The sequence below is a fragment of the Hyaena hyaena genome, unplaced genomic scaffold, assembly GCF_003009895.1.
Source record: "Hyaena hyaena isolate Hyena2069 unplaced genomic scaffold, ASM300989v1 scaffold_249, whole genome shotgun sequence".
NCBI classification, from domain to species: domain Eukaryota; kingdom Metazoa; phylum Chordata; class Mammalia; order Carnivora; family Hyaenidae; genus Hyaena; species Hyaena hyaena.
In genome coordinates, this window is record NW_024080880.1 from 1,678,103 (window position 1) to 1,692,092 (window position 13,990).

Below are 13,990 nucleotides of genomic sequence, written 5' to 3' on the forward strand. Positions count from 1 at the left end.
ACTCAAGTAACATTTTAAAGATTGCAAGCCAAGTGTAGCAGTTTGGAATCACCACCTGACAAACTGGCATGAAGAATCAAAGGAGATCTTACATAAAGTATGACAACCTCGTAGATAAGTTAAATTAAAATCTATCAATATGTTAAAATGAAGGGAGGAGAAAGATTTTTCTTGACTCTAATGGACACAGCCTGCTGGTGGATTTAGGGAATCAGAAATGTTGAGATAAGCAGAAAAGTCTCAGAAACTGCTATAGAACATTGACCCAAATTGCACAGAATTTGAGAAATTTACCCAGACATTAGAATATTTCATAAGAACGTGAAACATAATAATACTAACTTTATCCACTCCAACTTTACGGAAACAGAAAGACTTTCTGAATATCATTCCTGTCTCATTCTTATAATCTCTTATTGGAAGAAATTTGTGTACATGGAAATACAAACATAAGTGCTGGACTAACAAAGGAATTCAAGAATCTCTAAATTCACAAGCTGTAAAAGAGTGTATGAGATAACCCTAAGTCAAAGAGAACAATCTTCTTACTTAATTATCCTCCAAAGTGGCCTCATAAATGTTTTTCCCCCTTCACTTTGTCAACACCATGATTGCTGCAAGCCCAAAGTTGATACAGAGCAAATAATAATCCAAAATACAATACCAATTGTCTTAGTTTGGGCCACTATAAGAAAATAATATAAGCTATGGGCTGAAATAGTAAAAATGTGTTACTCACAGTTTTGGAGCCTGGGAAGTCCAAGTAAAAGGTGCCAGTAGATCCAGTGTCTGGTGAGCACACTTTTCATGGTTTTCGAAGAAGCATGAGAGAGACAGAGAGACAGAGAGAGAAAGGGAGAAACAGCTCTTTCCTATCTCTTCCTATAAGGGCATTAGTCCCATGATAAAGTCTCCAACCTCATGACCTAATTTTCCCCCAAAGGCCCCATCTCCAAACACCATTGTCTTGGATATTAGAATTTCAGTATATGAATTGGGGGGGGGTTACATAGACATTCAGTCTATAGCACTGATAAATTCATACAAGGTACACCCTCAGTTTTATGCTTTCCATGAAACTGTCTTCTAAGAAAACATGCTTATCTGACCCTCAGAATGAAGTTATAAGAATTATTGAGGGGTGCTTGGAGGGCTCAGTTGTTTAAGTGACCAGCTTTGGCTCAGGTCATGATCTCACAGCTTGTGAGTTCGAGCCCCACATTAGGCTCTTGTGCAGACAGTTCAGAGCCTGGAGCCTGCTTCAGATTCTCTCTAGGTCTCTCTCTGCCCCTTTCCCCATTGCACACTCCCTCTCTTTCTCTCTCTCAAATATAAATAAACATTAAAAAATTTTTTTAAGAATTATTGAAATTGGATTCATATTAAAGCAACATTACAAGAGTCACACATTAACCTATTTGTTGCATAAATAATAAAACCAGCATTTTGGAGCAGCAGCTAGAGTTTATTTGCAAAACAAAATAAGGTATGTATATTTATATATATATATATATATAGAGAGAGAGAGAGAGAGAGAGAGAGACGAAACAGATAGAGTCAGAAATAACATACATAAAGAGGCAAACACCTTCACGTTACCCCAAAGCTTTTATGAGGAATCACGGTTAAGCCTGCAAATGAGACAAAGGTGAAGAAATGTTTTTAAATTGATGACATCACCTGAAAACTGAAGAAACAAATTATTGTGAATGTTGAAAGAGTCTACAACAAATCACATAAGTGAGGGAAAAGGTTACATGATTTCCTGTTCAGGCTATCAAGGAGCAACTTATAGTAAACCACTCACCAAAAATAAATCTTAGGAAGCCAGATAAATTTTTTAAAAAGCCTTACTGGATATCACATTTCTACTTAAAGGTGCAAAGACCTAGAAAGAGTGTCACAATCTTACAACAACAACAAAGAGCCAGGAAAACAACAAGTTCACAATTTTACTTGAAACTATCAAAAAGTTGAGTTGGAAAGACTACTAATCAGTCTTTGAGATATGGAGAGGCAGGCATCTGAAGGGATACACAGAGATTTGAACATTACTTGCAACAGACAGAGCTATGCTGGACTATGAAGATGTCAGATAAGATAACCTGCTGGAGGTTTGGAGTGGATCTTCCATTAGTATTGTCCTAGTATGGATGACTATGGAGATAACGGAGCCCTTCTAGAGGTATCCATAGTTCCTTTTTACCCAATATTGCTACCCAGATGGTGGGGACAAGGAATATCGGTCTGATTAAACCTGTCTTATGCAGGCAATGTATCTCTTAGTCTCAAAGGATTAGGTGTTCTGGCCCTGTTCTTTCTACTTCTCATATCTGGTTCTGGGCTCAGCACTTATCCATACCCTTTCCTTATTAATAGTGGTCTTTTGTTCTTGTATCCTCAGCTTTAATGGCTTTCCACTAGTGTCCTCAGAATTTTTATGAGAAAATGTGGAGCCTTTAGAATGTTACACACATAAGGAGAGTTTGCAAAGTCTTGATGACTTTTTCACAATATAATTCACTAGATACAGAGTATTGGCCAGAGTCCTGAGAAAGTGTCCATCATAGTACACACCTTGAAGTGGAGAATAGCATAGGCTACATGAGGGGCACAAAATTGGCCAGCACCCTTCTGCTTTAGCTCCCCTAGGAAACAAGTCTATATCTTTGGGAAAGGGCAACAAAACCATATTCTGATGGTACAGGTGTAAGTTCAATGCTGCTGGAGAAAGAGAACAGAAAAATATCCTCTACTACATGGGAAGCAATAGGATAATTTCTGGGCCTAGTACTAGAGAGAAGAAAAAGTTCAGCTCCTTGGGAAGTCCAAAATTCTGAGATGCTGGGACACAATGCCTGCCTGTGGTTTAATCAGAATGATCTTAAGCATCAGGGTAGCAAGTATCAGGTAAAAAGTTACAGTATTTCCCTGGGGAGTGTTCCCTTGTTTTTGTAGATAATCCCCATAGAAATGTAACGTAAAAGGAAGACCTAAAGCTGGTAGTGGAGTAGATGGGGAGAAAACTCTTATGCTCCCAACTTAATCACAAATTATGCCTCAAGACATGTGTTGGCTGACATATGTTGAGGTTAATTATAGTGCCCGCCACCACTACCACACACCAGAAAAACATCTGTATAGATTAATCAAAACTACCACACCAAAGGCCTAGAAGAAGAAAAGACAGATACATTTGTATAGAATCAATTTATCTGTCTCTGCTGTCCTAAAAAAGATACCTAGTTTCATAAAAATACTATGAGACATATGCAAAAATAAAATAACAACACACAGCCAAAAGACAAAAAAGAAAAGAAAAAAAAGCAGAATTTTATTTAGATAGAAGACTCAGTTCAACTCAGACATGTGAAGAACTTAAAAGTCGTCTCTTCTACCCTTACTGGAGGAGTGTGGTGAACACTCTAAGAGTTAAAAATTCCAGGGGCCCCAGTCTAGAGGGACCCCCACAATATTGTGAGATTTACCTTGAGCTGATCAACCAGGTTCCCATAGTAAGTCTCACAGGAAAATACCCCTGGGTTTCCAGCAGTTGGAGGAGAAAGGGACCATTTAAGATAGACCAGAGAATGCTATTCTTAACAAGGCATGCTTTCAGGTGAAACTGTTTAGAGCCTAATGTGCTGGGGTGTTATTAGAATCGGACTCACTTGGGGAAGGGAAACCTGACTTCAACTAGCTTTAGCTTTCCATGTAGGGAAGGAAAATACCCAACACTCCAGCCTACACACTCTAGCCATAATGTCCCATGGCTAAGCAGGGAGAATAAAAATAAGAAACATTTGTGAAATCAGCTCAAAGGCCTACAATTACTAAAAGCCTGAGACCTGATCAAAGGGCCATTTCAGATTGCTTACACTCTTCCCACACCTCACCACATAACTAACGGTCTATTTACTGCTGTTCCTTTTTACTTGATACATTATCTCTGACTATCAAGAAAAGAATCACAAGGCATAACAAAAGGCAAAAATCATATTTTTAAAATACAAAGCAAGCATCAAACCAGATGTGGCAGGAATATTAGAATTATTAGACTAAGAATTTAAAATAATGATTAAAATGTTAAGGAGGACTGTAATGGACTCTAATGGATAAGCAGATAGCATATAAGAACAGATGGGCACTATAAACAGAAAGATGGAAATCGTAAGAAAGATCCAAATGTTACAGATAAAAATGCCCACCCAGTGTTACAGATAAAAAACACTAGGGGCTCCTCAGTGGCTGAGTCAGTTAAGCATCTGACTCTTTATTTCGGTTCAGGTCATGATCTCAAGGTTTGTGAAATCAAGCCCCATTTTGGGCCCCGCACTGACAGCACAGAGCCTGATTAGGATCCTCTCTTCTTCTCTCTTTGCCCCTCCCCTGCTTACATAAGCATGTACTCTCTCTCTGAAAAATAAATAAACATTAAGAAAACCCCACTATAACAGGAATGAAAAATGCTGTTGGATAGAATTAATAGTAGACTGGACATGAATCAGAAAAGAATTTCTGAGCTACAGAACATATCAATAAAATCTTTAAAAACTGCAAGGCAGAGAAAACAAGGACAAAAAAAAACAACAGAAAACCAACAAAAAACAAATATACCAGAATATCTAAGGACTGTGGGACAACATCCATGTAATGGATTACCAGAAGACGAAAGGGAGAAAAGTACAGAAGAAATATTTGGAATTATTATGACCCTATTAATTTTGGACACAAAATGACAGATCCAGAAAGCTCATAGAAAGTCAAATATGATAAATGACAAAAAAAAACCCAAAAACAAAATCTATATGCTGGCATACCATTTACTAGTTACAGAAAATAAAAGGCAAAAAAAAAAAAAAGAAAGAAAAAAGAAAAAGAAAATCCTGAAAGAAATGGGACAAAAACCTTAACACATAGAGGAACAAAGATAATAAGCATTACAACTAACTTCTCAAAAACCATGCAAGCCAGAAGGGAGCAGAATGAAATATTTAAAACAATGAGGGGGAAAAATACACCCCTGTACAGAGATCCTGTACCCTACAAGATTATCCACCAAAAGCGAAGGAGAAATAAAGACTTTTTCAGACAAGCAAAAATTGAGGCAATTTGTCGGCAGCAGACCTGCTGCAAGAAATGTTAAAAGTCCTTTAGAAAGAAGGAAAATTATCAGGAGAAACTTGGATCCTCATAAAGAAAGAGCATTAGTGAAGAACATTAAGAGAAGTACTTTAAAAAAAGAGAGAGAGAAGGTGAAATAAAAACTTTTTAAAATTCTTTTCTTTCAAGTGTATTTATTTTAAGAGACAGCGAGAGCGAGCGAGCACATGGGGCAGGGGGCAAAGAGAGAGAGAGGAAGAAAATGCCAAGCAGGCTTCCTGTTGTCAGTACAGAGCTGGACATGGGGCTCGATCTCACCAACTTTGAGTTCAGGACCTGAGACAAAACCAAGAGTCAGAGGCTTGACCAAGTGAGTCACCCAGATGCTCCTATTTTTTTTTTATTCTTAACTGAACTAACAGATAATTGTTCAAATAAAAATAGCAACAATGTATTCAGTTATGTTTGGCTTATGTACATTTATTTATAAATAAGACAATAAATTTAAAAATTTTATCAGTCAGAAAGAATTCTATTCAAAGAGTTATGCTGAAATTTAAAATAATCTAGTCTTAAAAAATGATATAATAAGAGTTAATTCATAAATTACAAAAGTTAAATAATTAATTTCATGCATAAAAAATTGTAACATGGTGCCCTCACAATAAATGCATCCTCCTTTGAAAATAAATAGAATCATATTTATGTATGAAAAACCAATTATTATATGATAAGATCTATTCCATTGATATTATAGCTAAAGAAATGATTTCGTGGTGCACCTGGGTGGATCAGTCGGTTGAGAGTCAAACTTGGACTCAAGTCATGATCTCCCAGTTGGTGGGTTTGAGCCTTGCATCAGGCTCTGTGCTGACAGCTCAGAGCCTGGAGCATGCTTCGAATTCTGTGTCTCCCTCTCTCTCTGCCCCTCCCCTGTGCATGTTCTGTCTCTCTAAAAATTAATAAACTTTAAATAAATTTAAAAATATGACTTTGTGTGTTCACTTATTCTACAAATATTCATATTACCTTTTTTAGACATTTCCCTAAATTTTTATTCATACCCATAGACTGTTAAAAAAAAAAAGGAACATAATTCAAACCAACTTAACAAATATTCTTACCAAAATAGCTTACATTTTACTGTCCCACCAGAAAAAATTACATAATTCCCTAATAAAAAATTAAGTAATTTTATTAGTGTGTGGAAAGTGTAAGGGCAATTCTTTTCATCTTAACTTCTATAAGTGGGATAACATATACACTCATTAAAAACTTATATTTTGGAATCAATTTTCAAACTCGTATGTCCCACTGTGGATATCAGATGTGAAAGGAGAGAAGTGTTTTATTCACATGGCCATTCCATTTAATCTCCTCTCTGTGGCTATATTTGCCTATGATATGCTGTCCTTTATTTTTATTTTTTATTTTTCTTTGGTCATGGAGGGTTTATATAGTATTTTTTCCTGTTAAAGGCATTTTATCTAAAAATATAATAGCCACAAAATAAATGGAAGACAAGTATGCAATATTGCAGTGAATTGGGAAACCGCTCATCTTTCCCTGTAGAAAGAATTTAATACCTGTCAAAATTTCTATTTCCCTAGATATCCTACCCTAAAAATATTAGCAAATAAACTCCATGTACTGTTACATCTTTTTTTTTTAATTCCCATATGCACTTTTCAAAATTATCTAGGATCACCTTCATCTTTAAACATTTTGTTTTGTGCTTTTCACATATCTTTTATTTGAAGAGAGCGAAAAACAGATGGTTAGAAACTAAGGTTTCTTTAAAATAAGAAAACATACTGTAGGCAGCTAGGTGGCTCAGTGGTAAGTGTCTGACTTTTTTTAAAAATTTTTTTAAATGTTTTTATTTATTTCTGAGAGAGAGAGAGACAGAGAGACAGAGAGAGAGGAAGAGAGAGAGAGAGAGACAGCGTGCACAAGGGAGGGTCAGAGAGAGAGCAAGATACAGAACGTGAAGCAGGCTCCAGGCTCTGAGCTAGCTGTCAACACAGAGACCAACGAGGGGCTCGAAACCACGAACCGTGAGATCATGAGCTGGAGATCATGAGCTGAGCCGAGGTAGGACGCTTCACCGACTGAGCCACCCAGCCGCCCCAAAGCGTCTGACTCTTAATCTTGGCTCAGATCAAGATTTCATGGTCCTGAGGCAGAGTCCTGCTTCAGGCTCAGGGCAGAGTGCAAAGTCTGCTGGGGATTCTCTCTCTCTCCCCCTATCTCTGTCCCTCCTCCCCCATGCTTTATAAACAAACAAACTCAAAAAAAAAGAAAGAAAGAAAGAAAGAAAGAAAGAAAGAAAGAAAGAAAGAAAGAAAGAAAGAAAGAAAACATACTAATTTAAGTAGCTCAGATTTTTATGCCCTGTGGACATAAAAATGAAAAAGTAATTTTTTAAATGTGATACCCCAGGTATAAATATCTGGCTCTATTGTTTTTGTTTTTTGCATTATTGGCTCAAAGTAAAAATTATCAGAGTCTTCCACTGCCTTTATACCTCCCACACACTAATGAAATGACTTAATGTTTTATTAGGGAATTATATAATTCCTTTTATAAGTGTATTCTTAACACATTTCTATATATAATCATTTTCATGGAATAATTCTAGATTGCCATATCCATCTTTCTCACCTCTCCTTACACAGACATGACCCCATCCCTGCAGCTGGTATACTTCTGAATATATGAAATACAGGCCATGTACTTTGTCCCTTAACTATGAAAATTAATTCAGTGAATAATAAACACAATTAAAGGGGCACCTGGGTGGCTCAGTTAGTTAAGTGTTCAAGTTTGGCTCATGATTTCATGGTTCATGATTCAAGTTCTCCATCAGGCTCTGTACTGACAGCTCAGAGCCTGGATCCTGCTTTGGATTCTGTGTCTCCCTCTCTCTCTGCCCCTCCCCTGCCCACGCACTGTCTTTCTCTGTCTCAAAAATAAGTAAAATATTAAAACAAACAAACACAATTAAATCTGTAGTTAGTTTATGAAGCTTATAAGAAGCCTCAATTTCTCCCTGGCATGAAAGGTTGAACTTTTGAGTGTATTTCAGTAGCATATGGGGCTTACCATTGTGGACTTTTTCATGCTGTGAAAGGATTCTTTGTCAAACTTTGATCCCAAGTTTGGCCCACATTCTCTCTCTGAGATGCTGGCTACTTCAAATGCTTGCTCCCTGTGTCATTTATTGTAAAATCCCCACTGTCACACCACCCAATAATGTCCCAGTGAGGGAGGGAATGAAATAACTTCCTTTTGCTGGTAGTTGACACCTTATCCTTTTCTGAATTTTAAAGGTATCTACTATGTCCAGGCTCCCTGCATTTTCAGAGAGAGCCTTTAGAGCTTGAACACAGAGCAGCCGCTTTCACCAAAGGCACCCATAAGCAGGCATGGTATGGGTTTTGTTTACTCAATCAAATGAGTACTACGTTTACAAATTAAAACATACTTATGATTTTCTCAAATTTCCACTCATTATCACATTGTCACAGTGTTGTATAAACTAACTGATGTTTTTTTCTCCCAAATTTTTACCATCTTAACCAAATAAACACTACTGTTATAATTTCAGCAAGATTATTACATTTCTACCCTATCCTATTTATATAGCGGTGTAGCGTTAATGTTTATGTCCAGTTTTTCTTGGTACATGTTTATTATTATATTAGTATGATATATGAGAGATTTAAATTCCAATTTTAAAAAACCTTGTTTTTAAAAACCTAAATATATTTTAAAATTCAACAATGTTCAGATTTTGGGAATACAATGCAAGTAGTACAATGCAAGGATACAGTATAATCTTCTTAATATATAACATCCAGGGATGTTTGGGTCAGCACCACAGCCAAGCATATTAAAATCTCTATATTAGTATCTTCTGAATATTTAGTAGAGTGAATAAAAATTATAAAAGAATATGTTAAGACTCTTAACTTCAGAGAATAAACTGATAGTATCAGAAGGGAGGTGGGGGGGGATAGGTTAAATAGGTGATGAGGATTAAAGAATACATTTGTTGTGATGAGCACTGGATATTATATGGAAGTGTTGAATCACTATATTGCATACCTGAAACTAATATCACACTGTATGTTAACTAACTGGAATTTAAATAAAAGCTTAAAAAATGTTGATTAAGGTGGGATTTTGGTTTTTGCCAAACAAAATAAATACAGCTTTTTTAAATTTCTGAATTGTAAAATGAAACACTTTATATTAAACCATACATCATGTTTTGTCAAGCATACCATACTGTTTTGTATTTTATTTTTTTGCAAATATTTCCCCTCTGTCTAAAAATCTGTGCTCTCAGATGTACAGTTATCCCAAAACAAAACACGTTTTCCTCCAAGAGTTTAAAATTCAGTTCAAGAAATCACTTTCCAAGTCTCTAGAAAAATTAATTATATACGCAACAAATGATGCAATCAACAATGCCCATATATTGTACTTTATTAAGAAAACATATTATCTCTCCCCAAGATTCTAACATTTTAAAAGTGATCCACTTCTGCAAAGCATTTAAGTTTAAATATGTTAATATTTAACATAGTAAATTATAGTTGTTGAATATTTACATAGAGAAAGAATCAATATATTTCACTAAAGATTCTAAATAAGGATTTAGAATTTTCCAAACACTTAAAAAAATATAATCTTTTTAAAGTTTATTTATTTATTTTGAGAGGGAGAGAGGGAGAAAGAGAATGAGTGGGAGAGGGGCAGAGAGAGAGGGAGAGAGAGAAGCCCAAGCAGGGTCTGTGCTGTCTGCCCGGAGCCCAGTTCGGGGCTCGATCCCGTGAACTGTGAGATCATGACCTGGGCTAAAACTGAGAGTAGGACATTTAACCAACTGAGCTACCCAGGTGCCTTGAGAAAATACTAACTAATATGTTTGATATCACATGAGTAAAAATAGCAGATAGATATTAGATAGATTTAGATTTATAATGCAATCTTCCAATTAAACAGACCATTACAATTCAATTAGTAACATTTCTACATAATTGCACAGACCTTTCTGAAGAAGAAAATAGTAGTATATATGTACATTTTTTAAAAGTCTATTTATTTATTTTGAAAGAGAGTATGAGAAAGCACATGTAGGGGAAGGACAGAGAGAGAGGGAGAAAGAATCCCAAAGTGGCTCTGTGCCATTAGCATGGAGAACAAAGCAGGGCTTGATCTCACAAACCACAACATCACGACCTGAGCTGAAATCAAGAGTGAGACGTTAACTGACTGAGCCACCCAGGTGTCCCGATGTACATTTTTTATTGAACACTTTATGTTATTTGACAAAGTAACATTTTTAATTTTTTCTTAGAAGTTTGAAATATAAGTAACATCCACAAGCCCTTAATTCCTTTTATATTAAATATGCAGAAATATATTAATAGCATGGAAATTATAGCATGGAATGAAATATGAGATACTGTGTTAAAATATATTTAAAGTATTATTTTCTTTTTTAATAAAAAAGAAAGTATTGTTTTCTTTATAAATAATCTAAGTAGCTTCGAAACATTTCCCAAGCATAAATCTCACTTTTTAAAAAAAGCTAAACCTAGAAGTTTGAGGAGATAGATGTCTCAAAATACGAATAAGGCTATTTTAAAATTCACACAAGTTTTAATATGAGAAAAATGTAACTTTGATCAGTTGTAAACCCACATTTTTAAAAAATGTTTTTAATGTTTTATTTATTTCTAGGAGAGAGAGAGAGACAGCGTGAGCAGGGGAGGGTCAGAGAGAGAGGGAGTCACAGACAAAAAAAGAAACAAGCTCTGAGCTGGCAGTCAGCACAGAGCCCGACGCAGGGCTCGAACCCACCAACCGCGAGATCATGACCTAAGAGAAAGTTGGACGCTTAACTGACTAAGCCACCCAGGCGCCCCGTAAACCCACATTCTTTTTATAGTGTTATTTGGAGACTGCATTTAACACTGTCTTAAACAATGCTTCTTTACTTCACTTGGTGAAGACTATAATGAAAATTTAGAAGATTTGTTTTTAAAACCTGGTCCAAAAAATATTTATATTTCAATTCATATACATATGATTCCCATTTAAAAGTTACCTAAAGATAAACACACACACACACACATTTCAAATGATAAAGGTAACCAAATTCAATTCAAATCAATGTAATATCAAGTTATTCTTCTAATATAAATATATTAGAATTAAAATACAAAGAAAGATTAATAAATGGAAGTGTTTGTCTTAGATCATTCATATGCTTTCTTTTTTCGTTGAAAATAAATTAATGTTAATTTTGTGTGACTCTAATTATAAAACCAACATGCATTTGGAAGAATTTTGTGAATAACACAATCAGACAATGCAAATAAAGAACAGTTTTATGCACAAAGATATTAGGTATAATATTGAAAATAATAAGTTTCAAATGACAGAAAGATATTCATATTTGAATTAAAAGGTACAAAGAATATTTTGTTATTTATAGCCATAGAGTAATAATCAAAGATATATTAGTGGAAGTCACCCCTAATGGAGAGACTATATAAAAGAAAGCTTGAAAGTACTAACAGTCTCCAAATTTTGCTCAGCTGATGACTAGATAGTAACTAGAGAGGAGTAGTTTGCATGGTCCAAAATGGAAATGATGTAAAGTTAAGAAAAAGGGAATATAACTCTACTATTCCTTCAAAAAGAATAACACACCTAAGAATAAATTTAACCAAGGAGGTGAAAAACCTGTGTATTGAAAACTGAAGACATTAATAAAATAAATTGAAGATGATATAAATAAATGACAAGATATAACATGCTCATTGATTAGAAAAATGAATAATTTTGTTAAAACGCCTATACTACCCAAAGCAATTTACATATTCAATGCAATTACTATAAAAAATCCAATATCATTTTTAACAGAATAGAACAAATAATCTTAAAATTTGCATAGAACCCCAAAAGATCCTAAATAGCCAAAGCAATCTTGAGAAAGAAGAACAAAGTTTATGACATCTTTCTCCCTGATTTCAAGCTATATTACAAAGCTATAGTTATTAAAACAATGATGACATTGGCCTAAAAACAGACAAACAGATCAATGGAACAGAATAGATCACCCAGAAATAAGCCCACACATATTTGGTCAATTAATTTACAACAAAGGAGACAAGAATATAAAATAGAGAAAGGACAGTGGTGGGAAAACTGGGTAGCCACATGCAAAAGAATCACAATTGCTTATACCATATACAAAAGTAACTGCTGAAAAGAACTGTTATTCTGATTTGTTCTGTAGTTCGTTATAAGCATCGATACTTAGAAAACAATATACAACATTTATCCAGCAGTTCACAATAAAAGATTGCCAGCTAAGCTTTACAAAATTTATGTCAATTTATCATACATATTTAAGTCTACATGGGGCTGTTGTTGTATTGACATTCTTAACTTTTATAAAAAAAAAAAAAAGTCTCACTTTATTTTGGACTGAGCCCACAAATTCTGTTAGCTGGGTCCTGGATTAATAAATCATACCTCCTAACTCTAATGATAAAATTAATAAAAATAAAAAATATCAGGTCACCTGGGTGGCCCAGTTGGTGAAGCATCAGACTTCAGCTCAGGGCATTATCTCACAGTCTGTGAAGTTGAGCCCACAGTGGGCTCTGTGCTGACAGCTCAGAACCTGAAGCCTGCTTCCAATTCTGTGTCTCCCTCCTTCTCTGCCCCTCCTCTACTCAAGCTCTCTCTCTCGCTCACTTGCTTGCTCACTCTCGCTCTCACTCTAGCTCTCAAAAAATAAACATTTCTTTAATTTTAAAAAGAAAATACCAACATAATGAAAAAGGTGGTATCATTATATATGTGTGCCCACTTGTCTTCTGAAGCCTGGCATTCCTAAGGATACATGAAAAGAGATTTTTGCAAAATCCAATTCAAGCTGGAAAGAAACAGACATCAATTAAAATAGAATCATACAATCTCTAAAATTTCTCTCACATTTTAATATCAACAATAGTCTTTATATAATCTTAGGAAAGTATTCAGGAATAAATCTGGAAACAGATGAAGCCTCAGTTTTTCTCCTTATTTTTAGTGAAAGACCTTAAGCCCGACATAGGGGATTTAATATAAAAGCAAAAACCATTAATGGGAAACAGCCCCATGTCCCTGTTGCCAACTCCTAAATGAACAATATAAAACAGACTTAGAACAAAAGCAGAAAAGGGGCGCCTGGGTGGCTTAGTCGGTTAAGCGTCCGACTTTCGCTTAGGTCATGATCTCGCGGTTCGTGGGTTCGAGCCCCGCGTCGGGCTCTGTGCTGACTGCCAANCGCTGTAACCTATTTTAGAAACAACAGCCTTAGAAACAATAAGAGTTTGGATATCTGCCCATGAACATTCCTAAAATAAAGCCATACTTAAAAGACATTGTAAATTCAAGGTTTTTTTTTATTTAAAAAAAAAATAATACTCTGTTAGCTAGTTATAAGAAACACAGGGGCGCATGGGTGGCTTAGTCGGTTAAGCATCCGACTTTCGCTTAGGTCATGATCTCGCGGTTCGTGGGTTCGAGCCCCGCGTCGGGCTCTGTGCTGACTGCCAACTCAGAGCCTGGAGCCTGTTTCAGTCTGTGACTCCCTCTCTCTCTGACCCTCCCCTGCTCACGCTGTCTCTCTCTCCTAGAAATAAAAAACAAAAACAAAAAACAAACAAAAAAAAACATTAAAAAAAAAATAGAAAAAGCCTTACAGATAAAACAGGTGGATGTTCCTACACCCGAGTCTCTTGAAAATGGCACTTGCAGACCAAATGTAGTAAAAACATGTAAACATTTTGCCTTTACATTTGATGAATGAGTCTGC

The 13,990-nt window shown here is 35.5% G+C and overlaps 1 long non-coding RNA gene across 1 annotated transcript in view; it reads right to left on the reverse strand.

The window, feature by feature from the left end:
• Nucleotides 1-737: 737 nt before the first annotated feature.
• The window catches only part of LOC120240074, a 191,526-nt gene continuing 178,273 nt past the window's right edge, over nucleotides 738-13,990 (reverse strand). Inside the window, exons 2-3 of the long non-coding RNA XR_005530578.1 lie at nucleotides 1,589-1,631; nucleotides 738-801 (exon numbers count right to left, since the gene is read on the reverse strand). This is a non-coding gene — a long non-coding RNA (uncharacterized LOC120240074). The remainder of the gene's footprint in view (nucleotides 802-1,588; nucleotides 1,632-13,990) is intronic.